The sequence below is a fragment of the Nycticebus coucang genome, chromosome 20, assembly GCF_027406575.1.
Source record: "Nycticebus coucang isolate mNycCou1 chromosome 20, mNycCou1.pri, whole genome shotgun sequence".
Classification (NCBI taxonomy): Eukaryota; Metazoa; Chordata; class Mammalia; order Primates; family Lorisidae; genus Nycticebus; species Nycticebus coucang.
Window position 1 is genome coordinate 15114064 of NC_069799.1, and position 16844 is coordinate 15130907.

At 42.0% G+C, this 16844-nt stretch overlaps 1 pseudogene; it reads left to right on the plus strand.

Moving 5' to 3' along the window:
• Window positions 1-16844, plus strand: part of LOC128572468 (ribosomal protein L18-like) — a 49914-nt pseudogene continuing 33070 nt past the window's right edge.

Here is a 16844-nt window from a genome sequence, read left to right on the forward strand (position 1 = left end):
ATGGGCAGCCCTTTCACTGTGGTCACTGGTAAGAATCAGAGCAGACAGGGACATCATCTGAGCAAGAGGACTGGGTGAGGCAAAGAGGTCCCCAAGTACAGGTAGGTATGAAACTCAGGTATGGAGAGTAGGAAGGGGTTAGATAGTTGGTAACAGATACCTGCACCTGGAATCTGATGTGATTCCAGGTGGGAAAATGCATGGCCTGGAGAACTCTGGCTACCTGAGAAGAGCACAGCATTGTCCACAGGAATTACTTGGTCCATAACAATCATACCTTTTTGGGCAGTGACAATTTGCCTTAATATCTGTAGGGATTCTTTGTCTAAAGGGTAGTCTACCCTCTCTTCTCTACCTGTGGAAAGCTGTGGGCCAAGACTTTCTAACAAATGCTAGGGCTGCATATTTAGTGCTTCAAACTGCACTCTCTCCTATGACTAAACAACCTGGCTCTGTAGCAGGAGTGACAGGACAGCTGGAACACAAATTCTTTCTTAAACCTCTTACATGATGGATTGGAGTAAAAGAGATGACTCATTGGTTCTTTCAGATGCTTGATTTCTTTGCTGTCTTGCTGAGGAGAGTCTTGTCTAAATTATGTACTCCTATTACCTTCTGTCCAGAAAACAGTAGCCTTCCACGAAGGTATAACATGAATATGTCTGATAGGTGCTACTCCAGCATCTAGAACAGTGGTTCTCAACCTTCTTAATGCTGCAAGCCTTTAATACAGTTCCTGCAGGTTGTGACCCATAGGTTGAAAACCACTGATCTACAGAATGAGGAGAAATGGTCAGAAGTAATCAAAATCCAGGTAATGGATTTTGGTAAGGTAAACTTCTTTTCCCGGAAAGAGGATACACCTAGGAAAGCCCTCAAGATCACCACAGTTGAGGCCCACTTAAAATCAGAAGCTCAACCACTTTAAAAAAGTCCATACTTTTTAAAACATGGAACAGTAATAGGCATAGCCCCTTTGATTGACCACACCATGAGATGTGGGCCTATATAGCCCTGCCAATCTCTACATAACTCCCTCATTTTTTTTTTTTTTTTTGAAACAGAGTCTCACTTGGTCACACTAAGTAGAGTCCCATTGCTTATAGCAGCCTCAAACTCTTGGGCTTAAGCAATTCTCTTGCCTCAGCCTCTCAAGTAGCTAGGACTACAGTTGCCCATCTCAACCACTATTTATTTTTTAGAGATGAGGTCTAGCTCTGACTCAGGCTGGTCTTGAGCCTGACAGCTGAGACAATCCATCTGCCTCCACCTCCTAAGTGCTGGGATGGAAGGTGTGAGCTACCAAGCGGGCCAACACCCCTATTTTTATTGGAATAGATCAATACTTATTGCCCAACACCTAAGGGTTGTAAATGAAGTAGTATTGACATTCATCTGATGGTACCTAACCATTACATTTTATTTTAATTATTGTATCTTTAATGTACAATTACTCTGTGTCTCTACCTATATTCCCAGGGGTACATGTTCCATTTGAAGTCCATTTTCTATTTGACAATAGGAAACTTGCACACACAGGAAGTTAAGGGAGGAGAGAAGTAATAGTTGGCTATCTGCGTCTTCTGGTTTTTCCTTGGCAGGTGAGTGGTTTAAGAAGTGAGCTGGAGGCTCGGCGCCTGTAGCTCACTGGCTAGGGCACCAGCCACAGACTCCAGAGATAGCAGTTCTAACTCAGCCCGAGTCTGCCAAACAGCAATGACAACTACACCCCAAAAATAGCTGAGCATTCTGCTGGGCAACTGTAGTTTCAGCTACTTGGAGCCTGAGGCAAGAGAATCGCTTAAGCCCAAGAGTTTGTGGTTGCTGAAAACTGTGTTGCCAAGGCACTCTACTGAGCACGACATAATGAGACTCTGTCTCAAAAAAAAAAAAAAAGAAAGAAAGAGAGTAAGTCAATCTGTTACCCAAATACCAAATGGCAATGACCCTTACTTTTTGATCTTTTTCTCCTTATAAAGAAGTTGATTACAGATCTGAGAATTAACTTTGTGAATTTGACACTGTGCACTTACAGCGGTAGCACTATACAAAAACACAGCGGGGTTTCATAACCTTGCTGTATCACTGCCTCGCGGTTGTGTTTTCATTGATATGTGGTGGTGTCTTGCTGTGTGACATTTATTTTTGTTCTTGTGTGGGTTTGTGTGTTGCAAGAATGTCGGAGCTTAAATTAGAGCAATGAACAAACTTTAAGAAATTTCTTGTTAAACTTGGGAAGAGCATTAGTGAAATCAGGGACAAGTTAGTCCAAGATTATGGTCTTAAGGCCATAAAGATAATGGCAGTTTACAAATGGAGTGAACATTTTTCTGAGAGGAGAGAAAGCCTCACTGATGAAGATTGCTCAGGGCAGCCAGTATTAAGCAAAACTTATGAAAACTTACAAAAATTTATTTAAGGGGCTGTCAAAATGTTCAGCTGAATGTAAGAAGCATGGTGGAACATGGAAATGTCAAAAGGGAAGGAGTTAGGACAATCTCTAAAAATGTTAGCCTCCATCTCAAGGGTCTAGGATCATGACAGTACACTAGTTTACATGACCTTGTGTGTGAGGGAGTATTTAGCCAGTGAACAGATAACTATATTGGAACATTGTCCTTACTGTTGTGATGGGACCCTCAGTACATTTTGTTACCTGAAGATAAAGGAAATATTTTTTTTAAAAAGACATTTTATTGGCTGGCTGCCCATATCTCAATGGTTAGGGCGCTGGCCACATACACCAAGTCTTGTGGATTCAAACTCAGCCTGGGCCTGCTAACCAGCAGTGACAACTGCAACAACAAAATAGCCAGATGTTGTGCCAGTTGCCTGTAGTGCCAGATTCTCGGGAGGCTGAGGGAGGAGAATCATTTAAGCCCAAGAGTTTGAAGTTGCTGAGAGCTGTGACACCACAACACTCTACCATGGGTGACCAAGTGAGACTGTCTCAAAAAAAAAGAAAAAGAAAAAAAGAATTCCAAAATTGGTTTGAAGAAAGGCAGATGCAGGAGGATTGCTTGAGCTCTGGAGTTTCAGACCAGACAGAGGATGGAGGAGACCCTGTTTCTACTAAAAATAGAAAAACTGGCTCCGCGCCTGTAGCATAGTGGTTATGGTGCCAGCCATATACCCTGAAGCTGGTGGGTTTGAACACATTCCTGGCCAGTTAAACAACAATGACAACTGCAACAGAAAAAATAGCTGGGTGTTTTGGTTGGTACCTGTTGTCCCAGCTCCTTGGGAGGCTGAGCCAAGAGAATCACTTAAGCCCAAGAGTTTGAGGTTGCTGTGAGCTGTGATGCCATGGCACTCTAGCCAGGGTGACAGAGTGTGACTCTATTTAAAAAAAAAAAATACATCAAATGGCAATACCTAATTATATTTAATATCCTACAATAAAATAAGATTGATCAAAATAAATTACATTTAAGAAAGTTTAAAATCAGGTAAATAATATTAACCAGGTACAGAATGGTTTTTTCTTTTTGTTAGCTACCAATATTAAAAGTATAGAAAGAATACATAATATCAAAAAGTACTTACTATACCTTGTCTGAGATTTTATACAAAGAAAAGAAAAAGTAAATGACAATAACAACACGATTTCACCTTGTTTTTTTTTTTTTTTTTTTTGAGACAGAGTCTCACTATGTGGACATCAGTAGAGTGTGTGGCGTTATAGCTCACAGCAACTTCAAACTCTTGGGCTAAAGTGTATCTGTTGCTTCAGACTCCCAAGTAGCTGGGACCACAGGTACCTGGCACTACACCCAGCTATTTTTTGGTTGTAGTTGTTATTATTGTTTGGCAGGTCTGGGCTGGGTTCAAAACTGCCAGCTCCATTGTATGTGGCTGGCGCCTTACCTGCTGAGCTACAGGCCCCAAGCCAGGATTTGATGATTTTCATTACAAAAATTATTTGAAAATTGGAGAGTTCCAATTTGGGTCTTCCCCTTTGCTAGAAGCTCGGGTGCTTTTTTACTACTTCTGTATTCATTTCTGTCTAATAAAATCCTGTCTTGCCACTGATCTGTGGTCTGTGGGCCATTCTTGGAATCCCTGAGACCAAGGACCTACTGAAGAAAGAAATCCAGTAACATATTTGGGGGCCACCTTCCAGGATTGAAGATCTGTGATGAGTAACATATTCTCTCACCAAGAGAACACCCCACTGGGCTGCATTCTGAAGCATGGGGACCCTTTTGATTCCCAAACGCTGAAAAAGGAAAGCATGGTTTTCTTCTGCACCCAAACCTGGACTCAATATCAACTTGCCAAGGATCAACAATGGCCACCAGAGGGTACTCTACATTATGATACCATTTTTCAGTTAGATCTTTTTTTTTTTTTTTTTTTTTTAGAGAAAGAGTCTAATTTTATAACCCTCAGTAGAGGGCTGTGATATCACAGCTCACAGCAACCTAGAGCTCCTGGGCTCAGGCGATACCCTTGCCTCAGCCACCCACTGAGTAGCTGGGACTACAGGCACCCACCACTATACCTGACTATTTTTTTTGTTGCTGTTTGGCCGGGGCTGGGTTTGAACCCACCACCCTCGGTATATGGGGCCAGCGCCCTACTCACTGAGCCACAGGTGACTCCCCCAGTTAGATCTTTTTGTAAACAAGAAGAGAAGTGGTCTGAAATGCCCTATGTGAAGGCTTTTTTTTTTTTTCTCAGAGACAACCCCCAACTATGTAAAACCTGTCAGATACATCCATGTCTCCATGCTGTAGTAACTTACCCAAATGGCCAGAGATTTCTGAAAGAGATGCCGTCACCACCCAGTTCAAACACACCATCTACTTCTACACCTGTGCTGTCCTCCATGCCTTTAGAAAACCCCAAGAAGTCTGTTCCAAGAGTTTCTTCTGGTCCTGAAAGCAGAAAACAACTATATCCTGCTTTGTGACCCGTGATTGAGACTGTGGGTGGTGAAAGGGGAAATGTGTTAGTATTCCTTCCATTTTCTCTAGGAGATTTAAAACAAATTAATTTAGGAAAATTTTCTGATGACCCAGAGAGGTACACATATATTCTCTAAAGGTTAGGAAAAAGCTTTGGCCTGTCTTGGAAAGATTTAATGCTACTACTAAATAAATTCGAACTTTGGATGAGAAAAGTGAAGGCTTGGATGAGGCTAGAAAGTGAGGTGATTTGTAGTTTATGTCCAATACTGATAGTAGGATGTCCTCTGAGGAGAGGAACAGATACCCCATGTGAAGACATATCCTTTGAGGATCCTGAATGGAACCTGGTAAACAAGGTGACTGGTGGCATAAACAATTTCTAACATGTATCCTGGAAGGTTGACATTGATCCAAAAAAAGCCTAGGAATTATTTGAGGTTGTCTACCATTTACCAGGAACAAAAAGAAAGTCCCTCAGCCTTTCTTGAATGGCTTAAGGAGGCAGTGATCAAACACACCCAATTTATTGCCTGATTCCTTACAGGGCCAAATTATTGTAAAAGAACTATACAAGGGGACTGGGTGTCTTTTGCTCAGTGGTTAGGGTGCCGGCCATGTGCACTGGGGCTGATGGGATTGAACACACCCAGGCCTGCTAAACAAGTAAAAAACAACAACAACAAAGTAGCTAGGCGCTGTGGCAGGAGCCTGTAGTCCCAACTACTAGGGAGGCTGTGGCAAAAGAATTACTTGAGCCCAAGAGTTTGAGGTTGCTGTGAGCTGTGATGCCACACCACTCTACTGAAGGTGATGTACTGAGACTTTGTCACACACACAAAAAAATGATAATAAAAATAAAAAGAAATGTACAGAGGGTGTTTTGAAAGCCGGTTACCAAATTCTCCTCTCAGCCTTTAATCTGCAATTGGGGCGAGTGGATGTTCTCTCCTGCCTTTCTAATCATGCCTGAAAGTCCTGCTCCCCTTCTGAGGAGGGACATACTAACTAAAGTGAAACAACCATTTATATGAATATAGGACAAGTACTTCTACTGTGCCTTCCCTTATTAGAGACAGAAATTAATCCAGAAGTATGAATTACCAACGGACACATGGGATCAGCAAAATAAGCTCAATTGGTCCAAATTACCTCAGGGATTTAGAGACAGCCCTCACTTGTTTGGACAAGACTTAGCCCAACACTTGAGTCAGTTCTCATATCCCACAGTGACTCTTGTTCAGTATGTAAATGACATTCTTTTGGGAACACCAGATGCAGAGGAATGCTACAAAGCTACCCAAGTTCTATTAAACTTTCTAGCGGATTGTGGGTAAAAGTTTTCCAAGACTAAAGCCCAATTATATGTGCCCGAAGTACACTATTTGGGCCTCCAACTTTCACAGGCTAACAGAGCCTTTAGCAAAGAAAGATTAGAACCAATTTTGGTTTAACCCAAACCTCGAATACTCCAGGCTTCTTAGGAATTACAGTCTTTTGCAGACTCTGTATTCCTGGATGTAGTGAAATAGCTAGACCACTCTATTCTTTTTTTTTTTTTTTTTGTGGTTTTTGGCCGGGGCTGGGTTTGAACCCGCCACCTCCAGCATATGGTACCGGCGCCCTACTCCTTGAGCCACAGGCACCACCCCAGACCACTCTATTCTTTAATTAAAAATGCTCAAAGAGTGCCTGGTCACTCTAGAATGGGAACTGGAGGCAAACAAGGCAATCCAAGAGCTGAAAAATGTTCTTTTACAGGCCCCTGCTTTAAGTCTTCCTACTAGACAACAACTTAATCTGTATGTTACAGATTATCCTAGGAGTTTTATTCTTTCTTCTTTCTTTTCTTTTTTTCTTCAAGAGAGAGTCTCAAGCTATCACCCTGGGTACAGTACCCTGGCATCACAGCTCACAGAAACCTCAAAAACTTGGGCTTAAGCAAAACTCATGCCTCAGTCTCCCAAGCATTTGGACTACAGACACCCGCCACAATGCCTGGTGATTTTTTGGTTGCAGTTGTCATTGTTGCTTTGCAGGCCCAGGCTGGATTTGAACCCACCACCTTTGGTGTTTGTGGCCAGTGCCCTGCCAACTGAGCTATGGGAGCCTCCTATTTTAGGAGTCTTGACCCAACACTGGGGTCCAGTTTTACAACCTATAGCTTATCTTAGTAAAGAAATTAACACCATGGCTAAAGTATAACTACACTATCTACAGGTGGTATTGGCCATTGCCCTCTTAACCCCAGAGGCAATTAAGCCAACTTTGGGAAGAGACCTAATTGTTTACACTTTTCATTAACTTTATGGACTTTTGAATTCAAAAGGAAAACTTTACTCAGATGATGTGCTAATGAGATTCATGTCTTCCAGAGATGAGATCATCAGGTCAAAAAGAGTGAACAGGGCTCTAGCCCAAGTTGTGAGTCTGTTGCAGATCCTTAGATCACCCTTCATCTGGAGAATCCCTAAATCTTCCCTTCTATTGATACAGGGTTCCCCCATTCAAGCCTGAACAATGGACCCCAGTTTCCTAGGCCTGAGCAATTTCATTAAGAGCATACTCTGACATTTTGCTCCAAGCTAGACGGATCAACCTATATTTCCATTGGTGCCCATAGCTCAGCAGGTAGGATGCCAGCCACATACAACAAGGCTGACAAGTTCAAACCTGCCTGGACTAGCTAAAAAAGCAACAATCACAACTGCAACAAAAAAATAGCTGGTTGTTGTGGTGGGTGCCTGTAGTCCCAGCTATTCATAGACTGAGGGAAGAGAATTGCTTAATCCCAAGAATTTGAGTTGCTGTGAGCTGTGATGCCATGACACTCTACCCAAAATGATAGCTTGAGACTCTGTCTCATTCTGTTTTATGTCTCTGAGCTTGATTCTGGGAATGAGTGGAAATTCTCTCCTCAGTCTCTGTCATCTGGTGGGTGGGTGGCCAACCTAGAAAGAGTAGGAGTCCAAGACACATGAAATTCTCAGCAGCACACTGTGTGTACTAAACATGTCAAGCTCTGAGGACTGAGTCTTTTTGGTCACTGTCTACTCTATCATAAATCTATTTCTCAGAGTGAATTTTAGGAATCATGGGAACTGTCTTCTCTAAGCCCTCTCCAAGAATACGTCTAGCTTCTATGATTAAAAATTCCTCTAAACCTGGAAGACTACCACCTGGGCTTTCTATAAAGAGACTTACTGGATTGAGTCACTTTTGTAATAAATATACCATAGGAAATTCTGACTATGACTGGCCAGAAGATGGATGCTTTGAGCTAGAAAGACTCCTTTATTTAAAGAAAGTTTTAGAGGCCTCTCATCCTAAGCAATTACCTTATTTGTATTTATGGGAAAATCAAATAGAAAGAAAAATAGTGTTTTGGCTTGCCTTCTAAACTCTCTTAAAAAGAACTGAAGAGCAGAAATCTAAATTAGGACAAAAATGAAAATCTGCTTGCACCTTAAGTTGCCCTTCAATTTATACTCCTCTCTATCCTCAATTACCTGCCCCTGATCCCTCAGAAGCACTTTTGGATCACTGGGTTTCTGGTCACAAACAACTTCAGTCTCCGACCTTAACCCCTCAACAATCGTGCTTAGGAGCTATTAAAATTATGTTTACTGCAACTTTTTCAGAAAACCTTTTTAATAACTGGTTGCCTGCCTTAATATCTGTATCTCTCCAATATTTACAGAAGGCATTCTGATTTTAAAATCTCAAAATTCACAGTTTGATTGCATAAAAGCCGAGAAGCAAGAAGTAGGCCTGTTCCAGAGCCAAAACAAAGCTTGGTTTTGTGTCCCGTATAATGCCTCTTATTCCCCAAGATTATGTAATTGAACTCCATCAGACCCAGATCTCCCTATACAGTGCCCTTTGAGAATGCATCCAGGGTTTCCACTCACCCCCCAGAGAATTCATGTCCCCTGGACTGCAGCAGATCTTTTGAATTACAAAACCCTTTCCCCATGATTTCAGCAGATCCCACCAAATTTAGAGATGAATTAGAGAGGCTGTAGCCATTCATAATCCCACTCACAGGGATCTTGACTGGTTGCTAAGGAATGTTCTTCCTACACATGATTATACTGCAGTCATTAGACAAGACAGAAGGCTTCTAGGAGAACATCCTATCCATAGAGGAAACAGATGGCCAGATACTTTTCCTGGATCCCCTACAAATGACCAAGAAATTATTCATCTAACTACTGACATTCAGAGTCTTTTGGAAGCAATATTACAGGCTTTCCCTCCTAAAGTAAATTTGTCTAAAGTTGATTTATGTACTCAGAAGGAGGCAGAAAATCCTAAAGACTTCATTGAAAGATTAATCAAAGTTTTCCAGAGACATACATCATTTACTCGTGAAGTGTCAGAGCATAGAAATTTTTAAACGTGTGCCCTGCTTGGAAATGTTCTTCCAGAAATTAAAAAAAAAAAAACAGATTCAAAACAGTAGAGTTGCTCTTTCTGGACCTGATCAAGCACGAGTCACCATCAGGTGAGTTGATACACATGACCACAAGAACCAACAGTTTTGTCACAAGGAGCCCAAAATCTAGGTCATTTAGCTAAGGCTGCTGGTCAAGCTGTACAGGTTTCTGGCCAGACAGACCAACTCTACCCTCAACCAGGTGGTCCTGAAGATGTTGTTTTTGAGCTGCACCAATCAGCCACCACTCTCTCATGGATGAAAGATGAAACTTTCAAGAAGATGAAACTCCCTGGCCAGGAAAACAAAACAGCTGTGTTTGTGGGGACCATAACTGATGTTTTGTGGGTTCAGGAAGTGACCAAACCGAGGGAATGTTCCTTGTGCATGCTCAGGAACATTTTTTGCTGAAGTAGGAAGAAAACTTGTTGAGGGATATAAACCATAGTCACTTGTCCCAAAGTGAATTTTTTGTATCAGTACTTGAAGGCCAACCCTAGTTCCCTGTCTTTCATACACATACAGGAAGAAGAATTTTGTTAATTTATGCAGACCAAGAACAGAGGCTTGGAGAGACTTTAAGTTTCTGCAGGGCTTTGTCACACTCCTTAGTTTAATACAAGGGTGTGTTTCCTGTCTTTTGAAGGCCTGATACAAGGGTTTAAGAATTAAGCCATAGTTAGGAATCCATACCTGGCAGAAACTTGCCATAGATAAAAATCCCCGAAGCTGTTGCAGGGGTTGGAAAATATAATATTAATTTATTTCACAGGCTGCCTTATCAAGGCTGTAGGTGAGAATCAAGAAATTTCCCTTTCTGCCTTTACATTTGAGGTTTTTACTTTGATACCCAATAGCCCCGTTCAGCTAACTGGTTCAGTGTGAATGTTGTGTTGTTTCACTTTCGTGAAAGTCCTGACCAGTGATGAGCAATTCATTTATATATTTTCAAGTGCATTCTAAGTTCACAAATAGGTAAAAAAGATTGTGGTGGTGTCTGTCTCTACCACAATGCCTGTAATTCTCTGGGCGGCAAGGGTGGGTGGGTTGCTTAAGCTCAGGAATTTCAGACCAGCCAGAGCAAGAGGGAAACCCATTTTAGTTAAAAATTAAAAAAAAAAACAAAACTCAGTTTGCAGTGATGGTAGGCACCTGTAATTCCCACTACTTGGGAGGCTAAAAGAGGAGAACTGCTTGAACTTAGGAGTTTGAAATTGTTGGGAGCTATGACACCATGGCACTCTAGCCTTAGCCTGGGGCAATAGAGTGAGACTCTGTCTGTAAATAAATAAAAAAAAACAAACAACATTAGGTACTATTAAAATGCTAAAGTGTTTGATTTGCTGGAAATAATTGTAAAAATTAATAATTCTAAAAACGAATTGTAGGTTCGGTTCCCATAGCTCAGTGAGTCAGATGCTGACCACATGCACCCAGGCTGGTGGGTTTGAACCCAGCCTGGGCCAGCTAAACAACAATGACAACTGCAACAAAAAAAAATAGCCAGGCATTTTGACAGGCACCTGAAATCTCAACTGCTTGGGAGGCTGAGGCAAGAGAATCACTTAAGTTCAAGAGTTTGATGTTATGGTGAGCTCTGATGCCAGGGCACTCTAACAAGGGCAACATAGTGAGACTCTGTCTCTAAAAAACAAACAGATAAACAAAAAGCAAATTGTAAGTTAGGCATGCTGAGAACTTTTGAAAATAGAAAGCTTTTTGGAAATAATAGTGCAGAAGAAAATACAATTAAACCAGAAATCTTTATTTTTTTTCTTTTTTGAGACAGAGTCTCATTATGTCACCCATAGAAGAGTGCCTCGGAGACACAGCTCACAGCAACCTCAAACTCTTGGCCTTAAGGGATTCTCTTGCCTCAGTGACCAAAGTAGCTGTGACTACATGTGCCCACCACAACACCCGGCTATTTTTTGTTGCAGTTCTCATTGTTGTCTTAGCTGGACAGAGCAGGGTTTGAACCCACAAGCCTCAGTGCATGTGGCTAGCACCTTAACCACTGTGCTATAGGCATCAAGCCCAGAAATCTTTTCACAGCTCTCAGCATGTCCTGATGAAAATCATAATTTCTTTTCTCGTAGTAGTTCTTCATATATTATGGGAAATTTTGAAGACACAAGTGATTATGATTGAAAAAAAAATTTTTTTTTTGTAACAGAGTCTCACTTTGTCACCGTCAGCAGAGTACCCTGACATCACAGGTGACAGCAACCTCAAACTCTTGAACTTAAGGGATTCTCTTGCCTCAGCCTCCCAAGTAGCTGCCACTACAGGCATCTGCCACAGTGCCTGGCTATTTTTTGGTTGCAGTTGTCATTGTTTAGCAGGCCTGGGCTGGACTTGAACTACAGGCGCCCACCCTATGATTATAATTTCTAATGAAAATGACAAATGATGGTGCACAAGTCGTTTACTTTTCTTTCAAACAATACCCATTGATTTGTTTTAAAATTGCCATTCGAAGCCCATTGAATTCCCAGTAATAAAGATGAACCAAAGACTGAATATTAAGTCCTTTATACCCTAGTCTTGCTCCCCTCACCACAAGAGTAGGCGTGGACTCTCTACAATATCCTTATGTAAGAAACAAAGCTTCTTCCCAAAATAAAAACAGTTGCCTTATATTATTTTTCTGTTACCTTTGTCTTCTGCAGATAGGAAATTCAACTACTCTTGGAAAATGGCTTTTTTCTCTACATCATTTCTGCCCATCAGTTTTATTCAGATTTCTAAAAGAATCATTTACAACATCATTTTATTTCTCCCTGTTCCATTCATTCTCTCTAATTATCTGGTTGTCATGTGTCTCTGAGCAAAGATAGTTCTTGATTTTTCACAGAAGTTTTTCTATGTTTAGTTGTCTTTCTATCTGGTGAAGCAATATGTTTTTTTCTTCTTTGGCTGTGGGTACTACATGACTCATCTATTTTCCAAATGGTTTCACCAGGCAATCATATTAGCAGATATAAAAATAAACTCAAGTTCCTTTATACAATCTAGATGTTGGAATAACCAGCAATCTGACTGAGTAGTTAGTGTGGCAGGAGTTTGAAAAACTGTTGTAAAGGGGTGGCGGGTCTGTGCCTGAATTGCTGGAAAAACAGTAAGGGCTAGGAAAAGTAAGGCATCCTTTGAAAAAAGAGTTATAGCGGAAGATAAAAGGGAGAATGGAGTAGATTGAGGCAATTTTCACTCAGCATCTAATGTGTTTTATTTCTAAAAGAGGGGTGTGCTTAAAGGAAGAAATACTTAAACCGTGCCAATTGTGGTTTTTAAAAGGTAAGGAATATGGATATAAACGACGTTACTTTCTTTTTTTTTCTTTTTTTCCTAAGACAGTCTCACTTTGTCGCTCTTCGTAGAGCTCTGTGACATCACAGCTCACAGCACCTCCAGTTCATGGGCTTGGGCCATTCTCTTGCCTCAACCTCCAGAGTAGCTGGGACTACAGGCGTCCGCCCACAACACCCGGCTATTTTTTGTCACTGTTTTAGCTGGCTGGGGCCAGGTTTAGAACCGCCACCCTCGGTATTTGGGGGCCGGCACCCTACTCACTGAGCCACAGGCGCTGCCCGGTTCCTGAATTTTTTGTGTGCATGTTTTTACCTAGACATCGCCAAGTGTATTGAAAACACATTCACAGCAGAGTCTAACTCCTATTTAAATAGTAGGTGCCCAAGCCTCGCAGACTAAACACTCAGTAAATAGTTCCATTCCTTTTATGGAAATTTGTTAAACAGTTACTGTCTGGCAATCACGATGACCCAGGAATATCAAGATAAATAAAGTCACGATCCCTGTCCTTAATTAAAAAGAAAGAAAAAACTGCTGTGGAGAAGAAACTATTCGCATAGTTTGATTCCTCTTCAAGCCTCTTGTTGGATGGCAACGGTCAGAGAGGTGGGGTCTTAGGCCCTATCCAATCAGGGATACTCCAGTATGAACTGTCCAATCAGATGCACAGCCAGAAAGAAGAAAGCAGCGCGAGGATTCTGAGAAGCGGTTTGTTTCTGGAGTTGGCCTCTGAGCTGCGGCTTCCTGTTCAGCTGTTCCTTTTCCTGGAGATCCCAAGTGTGTCTGCAGGAGCCTCTGTCACCCTGTGACCTGCAGGTTCTGGGAGATCTGTAGGGAGGACACCGGGACATCCCGGGAGCTGGGAAATGGTGAGTATATGAGACTGGGTGTCCTGAGAGGGGGATGGTCCTGGTTGCAGGCAGAGGTGGCTGTGGCGGGACCCGGCAATTTGGCTTCAGTTTTAGAGTCTTCAGACTAAGTTTGCCACTGGCACCCCTTGGCCCACGGACCCCACCTCCCAAAAGGTGGAGTGGGGCAGGGAGTTGGGACCCTGTTGCTCCAAGCGTTCCTGAACCTGTTACTTGCACCACAGCCCAGAGCTTTCTCTGAGTAGCCTGCAGCGCCTCCCTCGTGGTGACAATGGAAGGATCCTCAGGGAAGAATCCAAAGTGAGTGTGTAGGGTTTGTTCTTGAGAGGGGGCTGTAGTCAGTGCGGCCCTCAACCCCTCCCTTCTTTTGTTAAACTGAGGTCCCTACTCTGTGGCTCACTCTGTTGCGGAACCGGAAGTGGCTTGCTTGCCTGTAGTTAAACACAGGGACAGGGAGTTGATGCGTAAAAAGGCTTTATTATGGGACAGGCTAGTAATTCCGGAGAACAGCAAGAGTAAATTTTTACATGCTTTTTTTTCTATGTAACAAATTTTCATAATTTATATAGAGAATAATTTCGCAAGTATACCTGAAATATACTTACATGTTAAAATATAGGCAAGTTAAATACAAATAACAAAATCTAATCAAAAATCATCATCAATAAAACATCATTAAGCATGCTATTAACTTGTCCTATAGTGCCTCATTACTTCCTCGGTTTTTTTTTTTTTTTTTCCCAAGATTATTATCCTTATTCCCTATTTCTGGTTTGGCCTGTTTGACTGACTTCCTCTTCTTATGTTTTAAAGTGAATTCTCACTTCGGAAATAGCTAACAAAGGTTGTGGGGGGGTCTGTGTCTACCATATTCTCTACTTTTATTGATTTTATTTTCACATCTATGAAATTGATTTAAAATGAAAATAGTTTTAAATTTAAATTTGTTATGGTTAATTAAATTGACATGCGGGCTGTAATGGTTAATTTTGTTTTTGAAATTTGTGAAACATGGCTGAGCATGGTGGCTCAGGCCTGTAATCCTAGCACTCTGGGAGGCTGAGGTAGGTGGGTTGCCTGAGATCATGAGTTTGAGACCAGCCTGAGCCAGAGCTACACCTCCTGTTTAAAAAAAAAAAAAAAAAAAGAGTGGGGCCTTGTAGCCAGTATCTATAGTCCCAGCTACTTTGGAGTCTGAGGCAATAGAATCAGTTAAGCCCAAAAGTTTGAGATTGCTGTGTGATGCCAGATACTCTACAGATGGTAACAAAGTGAGACTCTGTCTAAAATAAAATTAAAAGAAAGAAAAAGAAATTTGTGAAACAGTGGGTACATATGAATGGTATACATTGTATTTTGTAACATATTAAGAGGCTTATAATATATGACATAAGAATGACTATAAGCTCGGGGCCTGTGGCTCAAGCGGTTAAGGCGTCAGCTCATATACCTGAGCTGGCGGGTTCTAATCCAACCCAGCCGCCAAACAACAATGATGGCTGCAACCAAAAAATAGATGGGCATTGTGGCGGGCTCATGTAGTCCCAGTTTCTTGGGAGGCAGAGGCAGGAGAATGCGTGAGCCCAGGAGTTGGAAGTTGCTGTGAGCTGTAATGCTACAGCACTCTATTCAGGGCGACAGCTTGAGGCTCTGTCTCAAAAAAAAAAAAAGAATAACTATAAAGGTACAGGCAGGTAATGATGTTGGGTAATTATGACAATTCTTTGGATAGGAAATATTGCATATTCTGAAAAATCTTGTTTGTTGTTTATTTGGACTATGTCTTTTATACATCTTTACTTGTTTTAAATGAGTTGGGAACTGTTAGATAAATTGAAGCAGTGTATACATTTTAAAGTTTTTACACCTATGATTGTGTTTTAATAATCAATAATGGCTGCTTAATTTTTTGGTATAGCTTTCTTTACTTGTTTTAATTCAATGCTCAGTGTTTTTGGCTTGAGAAGTTGTATTAAGGACCTTGACGTTGGCACAGGCCAATGGACTGATTTTCAGATTGAGTCCAATAGCTTTTGTTGGTATGACAAAAATGGCTAAAATGTATTTAGTGAAAAGTTCTGGACCCAAGGATAAAATCATTAGGAGAGGCGAGATGAAAGGAAAAAGGAGATCCAATTCATGCCGTTAACAGTGGCCTTTATTCCACCTCCAGTACAGGTGGGCTGAGATTCCGGACGTCCGGAGAAATCCACACGTGGACTATGGTGGAAGTTATCACAGCAGCTGCCATTAACTTCCCCAGTTAAAGCCACATTTGCCAGCATGATGAGCTGAGGTGCAGCCATCTCAGCTTTGGAGAGGTTGTGTGCGTCATACAGGTCGTTAGGCAATGCCATGCCAATGCTGCTGCTGCCTGTGAACAGCCCTTCTCCTCCAGAAGCCTGCCCCATTACCTGGGTGGCCATAATTTTATTTCTCCTTCCTCAGGGAGGTGCGATGGGCCACCCAGAGTCGCAGCTCTTTCTCCCACTACTTTTCTTTGTTGCTAGGGTTTCAGGGGAGGGAAGATGGAGGGTGGACATATTGGGCACAGGGGCCCTGGAGGCCCAGGAAGGCCCCGGAATGCCACACCAAGGGTGCTCAGAATACTGGCTCTCAGCCCTCTCCCAGCCAGCCGACAAGTGGTGTCCATCGCCACAGCCAGTGTCTGGGCCCCAGGGCCTTGCTGGTGCTCAACTTTACCTCGTGGGAGCTGCACATGCCAGCGCCTTATTTTAAATAGTATGTCACAATGTGGTGACAGTTGATGACATTTTTAATCCAAAAGTTAAGATACCCAACTATTCAAGATGGGCATCTTTAGGGTGGGAGCTAACTTTAAAAAACAATAAGGATGAGAGACAGGTGGGAAGGTCACATGGGACCTAAAACCACCAGAGTGTCTGTGTTCTCTAGGCTCCAGGCTGGCTGACTCCATCTTCTTCTCATTACATGTGCTTTCAAGAGGTGTGAAAAAGCTTAGTTGCTCAGTGGGTCCTGCACATAGGATGACAAAGAATTTCTTTAGGTCAAGATTATGACACAAAAGTGTAAGGTTATTTTATATTAGAGAATGGGTGGAAGCCATTAGAAAGAGCAGAGAGCAGGTTGTGAGTGAAGGGAAGATAGGAGTGGAAAAGAAAGCAAAAGACAAAGCGTAGTATCCCAAAGGAAGCAAGGAAGAATGCCCAGGCTGAGGGCAGATGGGTGTCTGGATTTAAGTGAAGTGGGGAGTTAATGCAGCTGATTTCACAACGTGTTGTGACTGTGAATGGTGTGTCCATTTTTCCTCAGCAAAGGTGGAAAACAAACATT